This window comes from Vidua chalybeata, chromosome 3 (assembly GCF_026979565.1).
Source record: "Vidua chalybeata isolate OUT-0048 chromosome 3, bVidCha1 merged haplotype, whole genome shotgun sequence".
In the NCBI taxonomy this organism is placed as follows: Eukaryota; Metazoa; Chordata; class Aves; order Passeriformes; family Viduidae; genus Vidua; species Vidua chalybeata.
In genome coordinates, this window is record NC_071532.1 from 20,579,348 (window position 1) to 20,598,573 (window position 19,226).

The 19,226-nt window shown below is 47.5% G+C and overlaps 1 long non-coding RNA gene across 1 annotated transcript in view; it reads right to left on the bottom strand.

Moving 5' to 3' along the window:
• Positions 1-14,738: 14,738 nt before the first annotated feature.
• LOC128785566 (uncharacterized) overlaps positions 14,739-19,226 on the bottom strand; it is a 31,226-nt gene continuing 26,738 nt past the window's right edge. Inside the window, exon 5 of the long non-coding RNA XR_008429924.1 lies at positions 14,739-14,958. This is a non-coding gene — a long non-coding RNA (uncharacterized LOC128785566). The remainder of the gene's footprint in view (positions 14,959-19,226) is intronic.

Sequence of the window (19,226 nt, forward strand, 5' to 3'; positions counted from 1 at the left end):
CGGGCGCAGGGAGCGGAGCCGGGCCGGGCGCAGGGAGCGGAGCCGGGCCGGGCGCAGGGAGCGGAGCCGGGCCGGGCGCAGCCCGGCAGGGGGCAGCCGCGCCGCGCGGCCGCAGCCGCCGCCGGCCCCTCCGTCGCGGCGGGAAGGGCGAGCGCCGGGTCCCCTGCCGCCGCGGCCGGGCGGTGGCACTGAGCCCAAGGGGAGCGTGGCCTCGGCCGCCTCCTCCGCTCAACGCACGGATCCAGGGCTCGGGTTTGTGGCTGCCTTCACACACCCTGTTCTGAGCTTTCCTCATCCCGACGCAATCCCTTCTGGTAACAGTTGGGACATTGAGGCCGATTGCAAGACTGCGTGTGCAAGTCCCTGCCAAGGTTTTCCCATTGTCGCAGCTCGCTGAGTTCCTTCCCCTTCCTCCACCCACCAAATCCTGCTGGGTTACTGGAAAAGCTGCAGTCCAAATGTACCAGTGTCTTCAGGCCACCTATCGCATAAAGGGATTTTTCCAGGAAAGGCACATAACACAATCACAGTCATTCCCGACTTCTTTGCCACTTGAGATTTTTTTCTTTTCCACTCCTGAAAAGGGGTGGTAACCTATTTCAACAGCACGAGTTACTAGAAAGGCAATAAATAAATTAATTCATTAAATAAATAAATAAATAAATAAAGTTTGGTAGATCTGGTTTCTTCAAGCTCCAGGACACAGCCGAGCCGGCCAACCCAGTCCACATAAAACCCACTCTGGTCACTAATTCTGTCACTTCATGGTGACAGCCAGCAGGTGTGTAGATTGCCTAGACCCTGTCTCCTCCTCCCCACAAACCTTAGGAAATTTGGGGGGGATGCACACAACAGGATGGGATGGCACCAACCAAAAAAAAAAAAAATAAAAACTCACCACAAATTAAAAAAAAAAAATACCCCAAACAAACTGGGGAGACAATATTCTCTAGGACTCAGAACAGTAAGAATCAAAATTTCTGTATTACAGGGTGAGTTTTCATTTTCCAAATGCTTGGTCACTTTTCTTAATCTCTCCGAGCCTCATAGTTTTCAATGTAGCACCATTTTACCCACCTGCACAGTGGCTGGTGCATTCTGATGAAGGTCATTATAAAGGCAGGCACTTTAATTACATGTTTAAAGTGACAATTTAATCTTTTTATGATCATGACCTGAAGGAAAACCAGACTGCCTATTAACTAGAGGTGGAGAACATTCAATTAATGAAGGCACAGGAGGCAGGACTGTGAAGTTCTTATTGTCTTTCTTAGGGACAGATTATTCTGTACTTTTGCATAAGCCAATTAGTTTTTAACTGCCTTGGCTCCCCAAACTGCAAAATGGAGGAAAATGTATATTGCACAGAAGCGACATGAGATTTATTTATATTACCAAAACTATCAAGGTTCTTGGAAATTGCCAGATAAAGCATGTCATATAAGAACAAAGTACATAGGGCCAGTAGCTTTTATCATGAAGCAAGTAGGAAATATTTTTGTCTTTATGATGCTGAGAAATATAATGAATGAACAACCTTTTCATATTGTGCTTTTTGCTCTCTTGCTGAGCACTCCCTGCTAGATAGAAGGACTCACATGTTTTTGTCTTAGCACATCAGACATAACCCTATGGAGAGTGAAATGCAAAAAGAGAAACAACCAGAAGCTTTCTTGTACCATCAAAGATGTAGAAAAAGGGGCAAGAAAAGGTGGCAAACCACAAAGTTTGCCCAACAGAGAGGCCAAAACAGGGAAGAGAAGTATCAAAAGCAGCCACAGGCATCTGAGAGGAAAGCACAAGTGAGTGGGAGGAAGACAATGCAATAGTACAAAAATAAAGCCCCTGGCCCATTTGGGCATGTTCAGATTAAAGGGCAGGGGCAAGCCAGACTGACAACTATCTTGGAGCTCTTCCCCAGGGAGCAAGGCATTGGGTGGTTTTTGTATATAATAAAAAAGCTTTAGGCGTTTCTCTTCATGCCAGCTCCCTTTATTGAGCTGGCGTCTTCCCCCAGGATGGCTTTCCCCAGCAGCCTTACCTGAACCCTTAAGGCAAATGCTGCTTTTTCCCTGCCCCCAACAGCAGCAAGAGCCAACATCCACCACTCACACCTTCCCCCACCATTGCCTGCCCCACTAGACCTACTAAGATTTCTCTGGTTTTGGCCATTCTGGGGACAAAAGTCACAGTGTTTAGTCACATCTCAGGCAGTCTCTCTACCCCCACTGACCTAACACATGAGAACCATTAAGTGATGCTGGCCAGCTGCACTGTATCTTCACAAAAGAGCTCTCTAGGAGCCAGCTCTGTACACAGTACCTGTAGTGGCACAAACTGCAAAGGCAAATAGGAAATCTCCCTTCTGTCTCTAACTGCAACAAAGATATGCAGATGGGAATACCCTGACATGCTTTTTTAATGGCTTTTAAAACATTCCGTTCTTTCCCTGCAGTTCACAGTCCTCTGCATCCCTGTAGCACAGCACACACAATGTAGGTGGATTCAAAGCCCCTACCCCCACATAAAACTTTTCTAAAAGAAGTCATCCTCACAGCCCCGCTCATCACCCCTAAGTAAATTCTGCTCCAGTTTCGGCATCCTCCATGCACTTTTGGAACCTCAGGACTCCTCCTTGTCTGAGACCTCACAATTTAAGAACAGGCCCTGTAGTTTCGCTTTTCTCCACTGCATTTGTGAGCTACGGAGAGCTGGACTAGTGGGAGCCCCTGGACTCCACACTTGAATGGCTGGGAGAAGCAGAGCAACCCAGAAAACATGAGAAAAGCTGATAGCACTTCAGGCTTTTTGATGCCTCCAGGTAGCAGGAGTGTGACCTGACCTCATCCTGCCTGAAGACTATCCAGCCAAACTGCCCACTTTAATGAGATGCACGAGGCAGAAAGGACACAGCCTGGTTTCTCCCAGAAGCTCACCAGGTTGATGGCAGAGTGTCTCTGGTGTAGAATGATGGGAAAAACCTGAGAATCACAACTGTTGCTTCTCGTGGCTCAAAGATTCACTAGGAAAAACTGGTCCCTTTGCTTTCCTAGATTAGAGGAGCTTAGTTTGACTCCAGAGAGATTAAAGGTGCTGAAATGGGAGGGAGAGGGAAGGATACTACCATTAACAAAGGGCTAGTTGCAAGTGTGGGGAAGGAGTATAACTCCATCATTAGGATATCTATGTTCCCTCTGGGAAACCTTTGACCTGAAGTAAGGATGTGAGTTCAATGTCATTTTTCAGGTGGTAATTAAGGAGAAGGCTGGTGGAGGAAGCAATCTCTTCAATCTCTCTCCCTTGCTCATATCTCCATAGACATCTTGCACCATGAAACAAAAGTCTTTACCTGTGCACAGCCCTTATCTCTTGACAAGTGTTGGGAAAGCTGTGACTTCAGGAATTGTTAAGAAAAGGTCACTGAAGTGCTAAAATCTGACAGTGTTTCCATCACATCTAAAGCACAGCAGCCGGTTTGCTCTCTGCACCTCCTTCCCTAGCTACAATAAAGTGGGCAGCCCAGCAGTTAATGCTGGCAACTCAGAGTAATTGAATTTGCACAGGGCCCATTTCCAGCCCTGCTATTGTGCAAGTCTGGGAAAGGCACCAATTCTCTCTGTGCTCTCTCCCCCACCCCCCGAGTGAAACAAAGCACCCATCAAGCAGCAGGCTTGCTTGTCTGAATGAATTAATAGCTGCAGAACAACCTGAGTTCTACACAGATCCATCAAAGCCATTATGAGGACTGATGCTGGCTATCAGCCCCTTTTTCAGAAAAAAAAAAAAAAAAGGCACACAGAGGCTATATCAGGCAACTGCAAAATGACCCAGCCTCAGGAAGAATTTTGACATCATGCAGATACCTAACAGTAACATTTATCAATCAAGATTTACATAGACTTGACTTGAACCAGGCAATCTGGAGTTTGTAGCCATCCTCTTAGCTCCTAAGGCCCGGAGCCTTAAAGGATTTAAGCATCTAAATAACATCAGTGGCCTGAAACATAAATACCTTTGAAGAGCGCGGCCTCAGGATTAGCCTGCTAACCAGAAGAGTCTAGCTTCTGCCACTGGGAACACCAGCCCTCATGTTTCACCTGATACTTGCAAAGAGGCAATTGAGGATTGAGAACCCACCTTGTTTCACCTGATACTTGCAAAGAGGCAATTGAGGATTGAGAACCCACCTTGTTTCACCTGATACTTGCAAAGAGGCAATTGAGGATTGAGAACCCACCTTGTTTCACCTGATACTTGCAAAGAGGCAATTGAGGACTGAGAACCCACCTTGTTTCACCTGATACTTGCAAAGAGGCAATTGAGGATTGAGAACCCACCTTGTTAATTAAAGCAGGGTAGTATCTTGCCTCTTAATAGGGAGATATAATCAATGTTAATCTTTTGGGCGTGCTACTAAATATCCAAAGGGGATGTTTGTTTTGCAATTTCCCTCTTCCTTAATGGCAGGCAATGGTAGGCTTTTCCCTGCCCTGCACTATCAGCCACCCTGCAAATCACAGCTATAAATATTTTGGCTTGTTTGATAGCTGTAGCATTTCAGCATCTTTCAAGTTGAGCTTCCCCTCAACCATTATTCATTGGTCCTTCACGGCAGAGGTTTTGAGCTGATGTCCTCCTGTTAAGCTACACATGCTGGGAGCTCTGTGTAGACTTTCCTCATGCTCTGGATTTCAAGCTGATCCATACCACATACCTGAAGGACCAATAGGAAAGGAGAGCAACTTCCTGCCTTGGGCAACTCAGAGAAGGTGCAAGCCGTTGGCCTGAACCACCAGGCACTGCAGAGATGTCCAGCTCTGACTGAGGAAGATGCATTGGATGGGGAGGCAGGGTAGACTTCAAAAGCAAATAGGGAAGGAAGGGGATAGGATGGCTAGTCAGGAGAAGGACAAGGGCAAACAAGACAGTGGAAGGCAGAAGAAGAAAGGTAGGATGTCTAGGAAGAAACAAGGTTTGAAATTAAGGAGTGGGATGACTGGCAAACGTGAAGTTTAGCTGAGGAGCCAATGTATATGGAAGAGTGGAGTTTATGTGGACAAAAGCAGTTGTGGCTATGGATGGAAAATCGAGTTATTGATACACTTAGATTCCTGCCAGACAAATCCTAGCTATGGAAGCAGTTTTGGAGTTGTTAGACAGTGGCCTTAGCAAGGGAAAAAAAAATAATCTGCCTTTTTACAATGGGGCTTGAGAAATCTCAGATAGGATGTCTGGAGAGGACATATCTAATGTGACTGGAGAGGATGAAATGTTGTAACCTGGAGACTTCTCCTGCACGTAATGTCCGGGAGTCTGGAGGATAGTTTGTTAGTTCAACAGCAGCAGAAGGTGCCATTAGTATTTCTGGAGGAAGAAGGGTACAAAGAGTGTGCAGAAAATATGGATGGATCGAAGGAAAAGCAGAGCTGGTACTGTTGTTCCTGGCCTCTTGGGCAACCACGTGCGAGTGCCCTGGATGAAGGCAGATTTGCTGCAGGCATTACAGCTAATGCCATTTTCATTTCTGACATGCCACTAATGGAAAAATATTTAACATGTATTTATTCAATGTCACTAACAATACTCAGGGCTGATTAGTGGGGGAGGGTGGAGAGGACCTGCACTTCTGTAAAGACTGAAATGTGATATTTACAAGCGGGATTTGGAAAGACTCTCTCACAGTAACTGCTAAGTATCCTCTACCATGAAAACCTGCTGTCAAGTGTCATGTCAAATCAAGGAGACTATAGGCAGAGACTCAGAGAGATCTTTTTCCTAAGAGCAGCCCAGTGGATGGAAAGTAATTGCACTGCTCTGGCATTGCCTGAACTTGACACCTTCTCACTAAGAACAAATATCCTTTCCCTGGTAATGAAGGAAAGGTTTCATCTCATTTCGCTCCAGGTGAGTATGTTCAGTACAGTGAGTCCCTTTGCCACTGTCAGCACTCATGTGTTAGCCAAGAGTGGTCTTCTGGCAGGTTTTAATCTATTCCACAAAGTCTGTAGGAAATGTGGGACAGTAGGTCAGCTGAGGGAGCAACTGGGTGCATCATTTTCTCCCCCCCTGCAAAGCAGGTCACTGGCTCCTGTCTTGTGTTTATCTCTTGTCCCTGCATGGGGAGGCTTGGATCTGCAGCGAGGGGTGGCAGAGGACCTTCTTGCCCCTAGGCTGAATGCAGCCTTGTTGTACAAGACTGTGCAGGCTGTACAGATCTGCCCCTACTTCCACACTGGAACATGGACAGGCTGTACAGATCTGCCCCTACTTCCACACTTCCACATGGAACATGGTGTATTGCCTATCTTCCATGTCACTGGAACATGGACATGGACATGTTCCAGTGACATGGAAGATAGGCAATTACACCATGGCTCCCTAACCTCCCTTGGTAAACCTGCTCTGCCTTCTGCTGAAATAACAGAGAGGATTTAACGCTTCCTGGGCCAGGGGTGACCATGAAGTCCTGACTCCTCCAACCCAAATGGGATTTTGGTCAGTAAATCATGAAACAATAGGAGGCTTTTTTGCTCACAGTATGCAGCTCTGTCCCTATGCTTGCTAGAGATAGGCTCACACAAAATGCTAAGATTCAAGCGTCCATGAGCACCAAGGGAATTCAGATCCAGATTAGACAGTGCTTGGATGCTTTGGTGATTGGCACCTTAGAAATTACATAGATAGACAGAGCACAGTGGAAATAGATGGGACTTTGCAGCTTTGGCTCTTCTCTGCTAGTTATAATTATTTAAGATGATGTTTCACATCACATTCAAGCTCCTGTGCAGATAGCAGCGGCAGAGAACAAGAGATCTCTGCCACCTAGGAGAGGATTATGTGGATATGACAATGTTCAAACCCACTGGGCTCTGCCACGCTGCATTATTTAAGCCCAGTAACCAAATTTAGTAACCAGCCCCTGAGGCGCTGAGAGAAAAACACAGCTTCCAGAGCTCCTTCTCTGCAGTCCTGTCGGCTTCCTCCCTTAAAGGAGCCACCAGCTTTTCTCTTCCTCCATCAGCCCCACCAGCCAGGCCTGACCTGGCTGACCACATTGCTCCTACAGGAGTCCCTTGCACAGGTGTAACACATGACCCAGGTCACACACAGTGTGAAGCCTTGGGAGCCCAGTGCAGAGGTACCTGCATGGGGAAAATGAGCCATCCCAACTCCAGGCCTTCAGGATACAGGGCACAGAGGCTTCATCTGTGCAGTGAGGTGTGAGCTCAGGTATAGACAGGACAATGCTCAGCCTGTCTGGACCACTGGCTGCTTCCCAGCTATAGTTCTGTATTCCGTATCTGTGTGTACTCAGGCTCCTAGTGCTACCCACTCTGCCCAGAACTGGCTCTCACCTTTTTGGGAGCTTTGAAGCTCCATCTAAATCTGTGCATAAGCATGCCTGCTGGTAAAGTGTGTGGGCAGAAGCAATTCTGGACATACAAACAGGCTCAGACTTGTGCTTCGGTGAAGACCTGTCCTTGTCTCCCTTGCCCACCAGGTGCCGCAGAGGACGGAAAGAGGTGAGCACAGCTCTCTCACCAGCTCTAGCCTCCCTTCCACAGCAGAGCTCTTTGTCACTGCTCCACAATGTCACAATGGCATACAATGGCACTTGTTAACCAATTTTCAAAAGGACTAAGGCCAAGGGAGACTGGGAGGCTTGGGCAGACTCCCTGCCAGCATCTCGGACTGTAGGTCAGCTGTCTTATGTTCAGTGAGCAGGTGCTATGCTACAGCAGGCCTTTGACTGCCCAGTTAGATGGGAGTGGCCCGGTCCATGTATGTGGCCAAGCTCTCAGGAGCAATCTAAGGGAAGGAGAGGTTGAATAGAGTAAATATTTAACCGGTGCTGTGTCAAATGCAAACACGTGTCCAGTGTGGTGTTTGTCATCACAGGGCCCTGATCTAGTATGTACACTTGAGGAAACACAGCGTAACTCCCCACTGATTCTAGCAAAGCTGGCTTGAGAGATGCAGAATTTACCTTGGCATGTGAAGGGGTCATTTCAGTAAAACCCAAGCTCAGCCTCGGGGAGCCATGAAATAGTGTTGAAACCTGCTGGTACTGTAGGTGACTCCCGCCACCATGGCTATTAACTGCAAGGCGTATCCTCTCCACCCCAGCAATCGGACGCCACTGCCTCTTAAAACTGTCTGCTGTCTCTTAGATCCCTCCCTGGCCTTCTGCCCAGAGCCCCAGAGGCAGAGTCGGAGACTGGTGTTTACAAACAGTCTTTTACATCGTGTGTGGAATGAGAAAAAGGAGCAAGCCCAGCTGAATGGCCCTGGCAGGGGCAGATATCATCAGAGCTTGCACGGAATGTCTTCCAGAGCCACCTTTCTTCACCTAGAAGAAAGCTCTTCACCTAGCTCTGTCTGAGCTGCAAGGACAGGGAACAATGGCAGTAGTAAGGGGCCTCTTCAGGCAGTCAGGGCTCCTGCCAGATGCATCTCCTGTGAGCTGGGCCACTCAGGTTGCTACCATGCCAGGAAGCATACAGCAACGCTCATCATAAAGACCACCTCTGCAAGGAAAAGAAGATTTTGGGGTTGTATGGATGGTAACAGCTGGTCCACAGGGCATGAAATCTCTGCCATCTTGTGCCATTCCCAGACACCAAATTGTGGATATTCAGGACTGTTCAGGTTTTTTGATTTCTGTGGTGGTGTTGTTGTGATTTATGCAATTCTCAGCCTGACCAAACTCAAAAATGGGTTATTTATCACATACCTCGAATGCCATAACACATAGGGCCTATTGCACCAGTGCCCCTAAGCTGCCCCTACCCCATAGCCATTTTATCTGTAAACCACAAGCTTTTTTTCCAGTATTCCTGTTGTTCAAGTGACCACCAGAGCCTATACCAGCACTGGCCTCTGGCGGATGGTCCTGGCAAGAAGGCGACACCCAGTATAAATGGAATTCTTCTCCCTCTGTGAGCCCCTGTGCCCAGTCAGCTCTTCCCTGCACCGCACAGACCCCCAGATGCTGTGAGTCTGTGCCAGCAAGGATGGCAGTACTGGCTGCCATGTGGACATCGGTCCTTGGAGAGCTGTTCTCATCCCACACAGGACACCAGACTCCTCTGAGCTGCTGGCTGGCTCCTGCTGCGCAGTGCTGGGTGTGACACTGGAGAGCAGGGTCATTTTCTGTAAAGCCAATTTATTCCAGTCTTTTTTGAGGTCCTTTTTCTCCCCCTCTTGAGGGAGAAACTCTCCAGCAATGCTGTTGTGGGAGAAGTTACTCTGCCAGAACTTTTAAAACAGTTGCCCATGGGGACATGACATGCTGGAAAAACAGTCCTTTAATTCTGGTGTGATCACTTCAATTCTCGAGCCTGTCTCTTTCCCTCCCTCCCTCCCTCCCATCCACTGGAAATTAGCATGCTTGATTCGGTTGCAATCTCTTTGCAGCAAGGATGAGAGGGCTGTGATGTGGCCTGTGATAGGACAGGTGCCCAGTGCTCCTCGCTGCTTTAAACCAGTGCTCCTCGCTGCTTTAAACCAGTGGCAAAGTGTGCAAAGCCAGCATGTGGCCTGCTCTCGGGAAGGAATGTGACTCCCCAGCTTTTTCTGCAGACCCACATGGAAACACAACTGTGCAAATAAAAATAACAGTTCTGGTGAGAGCACAGCAAAGACTTTCAGCGGCCGTAACTAACATTAAACCACTTGGCAAAGCACTTCTCACTCTCTGCCTTTTCTACTCTCCAGGAACCTCAGGAGAGGCATAACTGGAATCCCTGTCTGGGAAAGGGAAGGACAAAGAACATGTAGATGCCCAGCCTGGGATTTCCTACAGCTACCACTCACACCAGGCAGACAAGAGCCATGTGCAGCAGCTCCAAAAGCAACTCAGAGGAAGGGAAAGGCGTGAGATTGTTTGTGTGAAATGTATACATCAGAACTGGCTGAGGGCAGCCCAGACCTCTGTTTCCCTAGAAGTAGAAGCAAGGCCTGGGGTTTTGCCAGCCGCCTGCTGCCACCCAGCCTGCTCTTATGCTAGCAGGATTCATCTGCAGCAGCAAACATCCAGTCAGAGGAGATTTTCAGGATGGGTTGCTTGGCATGGAGGGAAGGGGTGAGTGGGTATAGAAGAGGATAAACCTGTAATGTTCCTCAATTGCGGTACAGAAGCAGCCTCAGATTTCCTCCTAGGGCTCAAACTTACTTTGGCAGAGCTCTTATCTGTGCTCAGCCACGCTCACACGCAGGGGAATAGCCACCGCTGCCTGATGCACCAGGCCCTTCCTGGGACTGCAGGCTCCATTCTTTCTCTGCCCTGGACTGACGCAGTTACAGCCTTCCTCAGGGCTGAGGTGGTGGCAGCTGAAAGCCACAGTAGACACGTGGATGCAGCAGATCCAGACAGAAAGAAGCTGTGCTCTGGCACGGGCAAGATGAGGCGGTTGCCAGTGGGGGAAACTACTTGGGGTTAGAAATCTGCTGATTGCCTTTACACAGAAGTGGGCTCTGGAGACAAAATCCTTGCCGAGTAGTTGAGCTCTGTCCCGTGTCCTCTATTCCACAAAGCACGTGCCACTGGTGTACGACCCTTCATTAGATGGCTACACCAGCTGTGGGCCGTCATCAGCTGCTGAGCAGCAGCCTTCCTTCCCAGCCAGGTATCCTCTCAACAATGCTAAACTCCCTGAGAAGGAGGGAACAGGGGAATAGCACTCTCAAAGCAGTCTGCCCTGTAAATCATGACCTCAATATTGTTGGCACTTAAATCCAAAAGCAGAAAGATCATCCTCTTCATACATTTTGTGGGTAGTCAATAACTAACCTCTGGGACCCGGCTGCTTACGAGAGAGAAAATTTCTGAAAGACAGCAATAAAGAGGACGTGGGTGCAGGGGGAGGAGGAAGGCGGGGATGGGGAGAGGAGGGGTATGTATGTCACAGCTTACCTCAGAGCCAGAATTAGAAGCTGGGTAAAAAAAATAAAATCACAGCAGGAAATAATGTGTGGCTTAAAATAGCAACATCAAATGGGAGCTAGAATGGGGAGTGGGTGGCATTTGAGGTTGCTGCTCTGTTCCTCCCTCAATGGCAGGGTGATTAATATGTCTACGCTACTTATATTTATGTAACAAAGGGCACTAAAGGCCAAAGCTGCATTTTCACCAACACTGCAGGGGAGTCTGAATCTTTTCTTCTCCCCATAGCAGTAAAAGGGAGAACATGCACTTGTGCTTCCTGCCTCAGAAACAAAAAAAAAAACAAAACCAAACAATCTTAAAAAATCCATGCTTCAACACTGCACACAGTTACATTTCCACTGTTTGGCATGGTGGCACAGAGACCTTTAGGGCTTTGAAGGCATTCCTGCTGTCTTTCATGGCTCCCCACAGAAAAAGCCTGTTCCCAGAGAACACCTGTGAACTTGTTTGGGTTGTCTCTGGCTGGAGGCTGGGCTGTAATAGCAGGCAAGGTACTACTACATGTTACTACACATTTTCGTGCTCGTTCTCCGTATTTGCAGTGAATCACAGATCTCTGAGATGGGTCACGCAGTCCATTTCCTTGCCAGCGCAAGATTGTTCCCAGCCACGTACTTAAAACCCTCACGTTTCTCTTGGGAGACAGTGATTCAGACTGATCACTCTTCTCTTCACGCTTTGTATCCTGAGAACTGCATTAAAGACTTGAAAGCACTCATGTGTTTTGATAAGAAAGGGATGCTGTTCTCGGGCCCATCGAGAACTGTTCAACCCACCACATCACTGCTCACTGATGAGTGGCTGCCGGATGTATCACACTGGCTTTTTGGACTCCTCTGGACTAATAAGCAATGCAGAGGCCTGCATGGAACTTGCAGTGAAAAGTAGGAAAGCATCCCAAGCGATGCAGGAGGCTCGGGTCTCAGCTGGCCACATTCAGCACCTCCCACTCATCTGAAAGGCCATGTGCTGCCAGAATTCCCTTTTCTCAGTGCCTGGTCTCCTCAGAGAGCAAAGGCAAGAGCAAAGACCTTCCTTCATCTCCACACACACACACACACAAGCCTCCTGCCGCTCCCGTCGCTACTATCAAAATGCCTGCTTGCATGTATCTGTTACATGCAAATAACTTAAGACCGAGTTTGTAGTGTGATAAAAACCTGCTGCACAGGCCTGATCCTGATATTCCCTGACATCAGCAAATATCTTTGACATAAACTGGGCCATGCTGCTGTTGGAGGAAGGAGAATCTGGCCCAGATCTAATGCAAATCTTCCCACAGGCAAGCAGAGCAGCACGATTTGTTTAAACATGGCATGCTGGTGGCTGCAGACAGAGATCACTCCCAGCAACTCCATCAACATGAATAATATCCTGCTAGTTAAATCCAGCCATGGTAAATATCTCCACCATGTTATCCCTCCAAGCAAACATAGTACCTGCATGGAAGAAATTCCTCACAATGTTTCCTGTCTGGAGCTGAAGCTTGCCAGGGACTGAATTTCCTGTGAGGCTACAGTTGGGAATGCAAAGCAAAGAAGCTAAGAAGAAAATGAGATGATACATATTTGGACCTGCTTTACACTGAACCTCCTAAGCAAGCACATTTCCTGCCCCACCCCACCCCCCACCCCGTTATATAAAAATGAAGCACTTGGATTTTCAAATATGGGCTAGGTTATTTTTCATTAAGCATTCTTATTTTTACCCCACTGCCTCCCTCTCTACTAATTTTTTTCCAGCTGCAATTCTGTGACTTACACATCCTGAAAATGAAAGAGGTTGTTTTTGCCAATAGCAAAGTGCTATGCATCCTTTCAACCATCTGGAAATGGATTTTTTATTCTTCCCCTCTCCCAGCCACACACGCACGTGCACACACACAACCGAGTCTTTGTCTCTTGGAATCATTTCCCACACCAAAGCTGATGGCCATTAAAAGAATTCAATGAAAAAGTTCCACAGGCATTAAGAGGCCGAGAGAGAATAAACAGGGTGACTTCCTGGGCACTTGTTCTCATCCAAGCTGCCACCTCATGAGGAAGTGATGAATGCAATGGAGCATATGGTTCAGTTGTTAGAGATTAGGAGGTAGTTTAAGGCTCTTGTGGTTTTGTCCTGGTTCTGCTACAAACCTCCTTTGTCACTAAGAGCAAGTTGCCTACCTGCTTAGTGCCTCAGCCCCCCCTAGCTGAAATCAGGGATAGTCTTTTTAACTCCTTGTGATGATCAATGCGTCTGTGTTTGTAACGTGAGCTGATCTCCAGAGATGAAAGAAGTAATCTAAAGTGAAAATTGCCATGATAACTCTGTGCTGAGCCTAATAGAGTCAAGCAGGACACTTTGGGAGCCAGAGACTAGACTTGATCATCCCTTGCCCAGAGGCAAATGTTAAGTGAGCCATGTCGCTATGCTATCCAGATGACTGCAGGTCTGCAGGAGGAAGCAAAGAGGAGCCAGAGCCACACTGACTGGTACAAACATGCTTATAGTGTCCAGCTGAGAATGAGTAACAGCTGCTTGCTCATCATCCTGATTTCTGTCACTACTAGTGTTTCTGAATGCTGAAGTGTCCCAGTGCTGTGACTCAGGGCTGTGAGTCATGGGGCTGTATGTCTCCACCGCATGGAATCACTCACTTGCTCTCTGATGAGATTGCAGAAATCACAGATCATCTTGGGTCTCTTTCAGTGGTAAGTCTTAAAAATATAGACAGATATTTACAAACAGATCCAGAACAAAGTCATTCTGTCTCAAATACTGTCTACAGGGGACTTGTAGTAAAGCTCAATTTCACATGCACATCCCACCCAATAAATCTAGGAAAGTCTTCTTTTCCTTCTGTGGACATTTAATTCCTATATCCCCAAAGCTCTAGCAAATCTGGGCTAAACAGGATGCAGTGCAGGTAGCACTCAACCTTTTGCTTCCCCTGCTTTTGCCAGTCATGTTTTTAGACCTGAAATTCTGACACTGTGGTGACACAATGTTTTTTGGCATTGTATCTGCCTGTCCAGGCTCTCCAGCATCCCTGGTAAGGGAGCTTTGATCTAATGGCATTCTCTTAACCACTAGTTGCACACAGGGCTGCAGTGTGAGTTGGCTGTCATGACCTCAGAGGAGACACCAGAAACCCCCAAGGTATCATCAGATCTGTGTTGACCACATACAGTGCAGGGACAACTTTCTCATCTACAGACTGCAACACCAACCAGCTGCACATTCTGGAGCTCACCTCCAGTTTCTATGAATTCTCTGCTGACACAGGTGCAGCTGAAATGGCCACCACTTCCTCTTGAGATGAGGGAGTAGGGGCTCACCTCAGCACTGACCTCACCGGCTGGGAACCTCCTGCGCTGTCCACCCGTACAGCACCTAATCAGTGAAGCGGAGTCCCCACACTGACAAGAGTGGGATTGCTGATACTCCTCTAGTGGCAGCACAGTTTGTGTTGGCAAAAGAGTGTTTCTGTTGGCATATGCCTCTTCCCAGAATTGATTAAGTCATGCTTGCTTTTGCAAAAATCTCTACAGCAAGGTGTTTTACTGGTGTAAAGATATGTAAAGAATTGCTCTGTTTGCTGACAGCCAGTCCGAATCCTTCCCACAGAAGTAGATAAAAGACTGTATTGGCAATCTCCCCAGGTGGGCTTCTGTGTGCTGGGCCAGGGTGAGTGCTCTTATATGTCTGAACTAATGCAGACAACCAACGAGATCCATACTAGGAAAGCAAACACAATGCTCTGAGCACAGGGACTCCTGAGTGATAGGAAGTGACTTCAGCACACCAATTCCTCTATTCCCGTAACTCTCTGTGGGTTTGCCAACAATCCTTATCGTCCTTGCTGAGAAAGGAGAGCTCTGCTAACTGATTACATCCTCGTTTCCTTACTGTGGTCAGTCAGTTGCTGCATGCCAGAAACAGCTGGTACGATTGATAGATAAGCACATGTCTTGATGGCTCTGTCTGCTCTAACCACATCCATCCCTGTGACTCCGAGACAGGCAGTTCTAAAAAAGAGAGAAACAACACACAACAGTTTTGTTACCAGGACTAGTTTTCTAGAAACGCTAATCCAGGCAATATCGACTTTTCCCATATTTCTTACAAAATACTGTAGGTCTCCATGAAGGGAGCCAGGATGGTCCCAACCCTCCCCATCAGCCCCCCAAAGCAGGACATCCCACAGCCCAACAACCCTTGCAGACAAGTCAGTTCACGTGCTGCACCAAGAAGATGCCTCAAGACCTCAAGTTATCAGGCCTCCTGAGACACCATGTCTAAATGAGGATCCATGCCCTGAGCTGACAGGATCAGGTCTAACATCACCACCTGAGACTAGCCAAGAAATGTGCAAGACTGGGCTCTTTAAGGACAAGCATGAATGCATTTGAAATTTTACCCCATTTTGATTAAAGTTCTCTGCACCTTGAGTTCAGCATTTTTGGATAGCCTGAAGGCATTCTTCAAATGCAATAGAACAGTTAAGTAATAAAATGCCTCAGGATCACCTCTATCCCAAGTACATTGCCCTCTTTCAAGCAGCATATCATGGCAAAAGTCATCTCAGGCCGAATTTCTCTTCAGTTTGAGTCACAGGAGTGTCATCAGAGACGGAGTTAGCTCAGTTTGTTCAGTGAGTAGAAGACGGACAATTTTATTTTGGCTTTTGTCTTTTTTTTTTTTTTTTTTTTTTTTTTTTTTTAATGTTCTAGTTCCTGGAATCTGGTTTGTAGAAGTGGCCCTTCTGTCACTGTGAGCTCACGCTTTGAGGTGGGCAGAAACGTTGAAACAGCATCTTCTTTGACCTTTCTGGTACTGAGATGCTTCTTGTTGCTTTTTTTTGTAAGTTTCTGAGAAGCTCCCACAAGCCTCTGTCCCCCCATCTCCTGAACTGCATCTGCAGCATCCAACAACAGCCCCTCTGGAGGGCAGCGTGGCTCTCACAGTGACGACACCACACTCTTAATTTGTTCCAGCCTGTTTCACACTGACATTTTAGCACTGACGTCATCAGCTGCTGAAATTTCACTGCTGCTGCTAAGAATAACAGCCCTCTTCATCCTCCACCTTACACCAAATAATTATTTTAATACTGTAGGGATCTGGGCTTATCTTTTCTGACACAAATCAGGTTCTGGTGGTTAAAAGAAGTAGTAAGAGCAAAGCATTGCAGATGCTTCTATGTTCTGTCAGCCTAGGATAGACAAAAAAAAAACCCAACACAAAAATAAAACGTGTATTGCTAAGTTGTAGGAGTGCTATAAAAAATGAACAGGAAAAGTTCAGACTGATTTTTTTTAAAGCTTCTTTGTCAGACAGTCCTAGGTTGCTGTCCTAGCTGTCACACAGTCCTAGGAATTGCTTAAATAGCCTAGGCTACAGTCAGGCCCAGAAGTCCCTTACAATGCGCCTTCCAAATTCTCCAAGGCTTTTTACCTTGAATATTTGCTTATACTGGTGCAGTGTGAGCATAAGGTACTGCCAAATAAGAATTTCCCATTGACTTTGGGGCCTGAACCAAATCCCATCGATTTCTGTGGGAGGATTTCTATTAACTTGAATGGGCATTGAATCAAACCTAAATTGGCAGTGTTCTGCACCCATTTGGCACAGTGTAGTTCTCTGCATAAGGTAGAGAATCAGGTCCAAAGACACTCAGAAATGCTTTAATTAGGAGCATTATTGAGGAGAGCAAGCTTTTCCATCATTAAGTTGATAAACTGAATTTGTTCTATACTTTTAATAGCAAAGAGTCAGATTTTCAAAGAGACTTGGTCTAAAGATGAAGCTGAATGCTTATGGATTTCCAAGAAATGTTTTAAAGCAAATCAGATGCTGAGAAGCCTTTCAAATCAACAGTTATCTACACTTATTTATACCCTTTCAGAAATCCTAGAAACTACAAATTGGCCATTCTTGTAGGCTTATAAACCTAGTCAGAAGTTTTGAGGTGACCATTGCCTGCAGCCAGCAGCCAAGTCTGTTCACCAGTTCCTGGTCAGGCCTGGGCGCTCACAGGCACAGTGAGCAGCAGCTGCAGGAACTGCACCAATTATTGCCTATAGGCACCTGCCCCTGATGCCTCCATTCCTCACAGAGGGAGAAAGGCACCTCTGTTAGGCACAGCAAGTCATGCACAGTCCCGTCTGGGCAGGGGTGACAAAGGCCTCTAAAAACCAGACATGCAGAAGTCCTGGAAACGTTATTTTCAACCCCTGCCAGGGAAGTCAGTGGCTAGCACAGCTTCCGCTCCAGAAGCAGAGCTGATCCTAGACAGACCAACATCCGGTCAAGGAGAAGATTCTCACAACTGCTTTGTTACTGCTTCCCCATCAACTCTGAGCTCCAGCATCACTTCCTATGTTGCTGCTGACCCTCTCAGGCACCTTCCTCTACTGCTTGATCTTTAGCAACTGCCGTCTTCATTATCTGCATTTCCCTTTACTGCAGAATAAGGGAAGTTTTAGAAGCTGGCATTTCTGATGGATCCTTTGGTTACTCAGTTGGAGTTATTTTGTCTGGCTATTATTTTTAATTTGGACTTGAGTGTTTGGCATACTCGTTTTCTGGGGAGTACAGGGAGATTGATCATAAGACATGAGAGAAAGACATCCCTGCTTTAAAATGCTGGAGGAAGCAAGAGAGAGATGAGAGAAGCATTCTCACACTAAGAAGCCTTCCCATGAAATGCTGCCAGGAAAGAGACCCGAAAAGGTTGATGCTAGAGAGGAAAGCAAAGAGAAAGTGAAAGTGGTGTCAAAGCCGAGGCTCGAACACGAAGCACAGAAGCTGGGAATGTCTGCTCCGAGCCCTGGCAGCCATTCTTGTTCGGCCTGAATCGGTCAGCAAGGTCACATGCCGATGGGCTGACAGGAGCGTATCTCTGAGCTGACGTGCCTCTTCCTGCAGACGTCAGGATGGGCTTGGCTGGAAGCCTGAGGGATAGCTGCGGACACCTGATTTCCTCAACCCCCGTGCTAACCTCTTCCTCTCTTCCTCCCCATGACTAATTTCCCTCCACCTCCTCCCATGCACACCCCCAGAATCCTCACCCCGTGCATTTTTATGCACAAAAGACACTTGTTAAATTGCGCCACCTGCTACTGGAATAAGTACCAGGTAAAGAGATAGGAATGTACTGAGGAACGTGATTCTTACAAACCAAGGAAACATAAAAAAAAAATACTTCCTGCACTGGCAGGCACAGAAGCAGCTCTCAAACCATCCCCTTCTGATAAGAGCCCTGCTTCTGAGTTGGGGTGCTCCTAGAAAAACACATCTAAGTTGCTAAAGAAGTTGCTCAGTATAAACAGTAAGGCCTCAAATATGCTCATGTCTGTCTGGGGAGTCAGCGGGCCAGGGCATACCTGAGCTGGTTCAGCTCCAAGAGGGTAAGCCATGACTTGGAGCCATGCACTGAAAGCAAAGCTGTGCCCAGCAGCATTCCTGCATGTGAGTGGGAATGGTTCTGCCCCACCATATACTTTCTGCTTTCTTTTGCTGACATTGACAAAACTGCTCCCAGCTTCAGGCTATGGCTCTGGTTCTGTTTTGTACCACTTTTACTGTGATGCTGCTGTCCCACTTTTGAGTCTAAGCTTCCCCAGGGCGAGCACGAGGGGGAATTGGGCCTACGGGGTTTTTTGTTGCTTACACCGAAAAGAATTATCTAATTAAAAATCATTGGAAACCACATGCATTTGCAGAAATGGCTCTGCTTCAGAGGAATCTCTCGAGGCAAATAAGTGAGTAACTCTTCAAGGGTTTATGAAAATAGCCTGTATAGTTACACTCGCTAGGATAAAATTACAAGTGTTTTCAATCCTCATACTTCGGGGCATAAGTTGATCCTCAGCTGGGGGCCAGGGAGGAATTTCCTCCCAGAGGATATTATTGTTCTGAGATGTATCTCATGGGAGATTCACATCCTCCAGAGTATCTGGCATTAGCCACTGGAAAAAAAAAAAAAAAAAAAAAAAAAAAAAAAAAAAAAAAAGGACGGAGCCCGTGCCCTGGTCTCCTCGCAGCACACCTCGGGGCCCGGGCCGCCCCCGCTGTTGCACAAGCTGCCCCGGCCGATGTTGTAAGGGTCCCCGGAGGTCCGGGAAGGGCGCGGGGCGGCCCCGCTCCTTCTGGGAAGCGCCGTGACTCACCCGCCGCGCCGGGCCCGCCCCGCCCCCCGCGGGGACAGCCAATCACCGCCCTCCTATTTGCATGAGCGCCCGGGGGCCTCTGGGATAGCGGCGGGGGCAGCCGCGGCCGCCCCTCCCGCCAC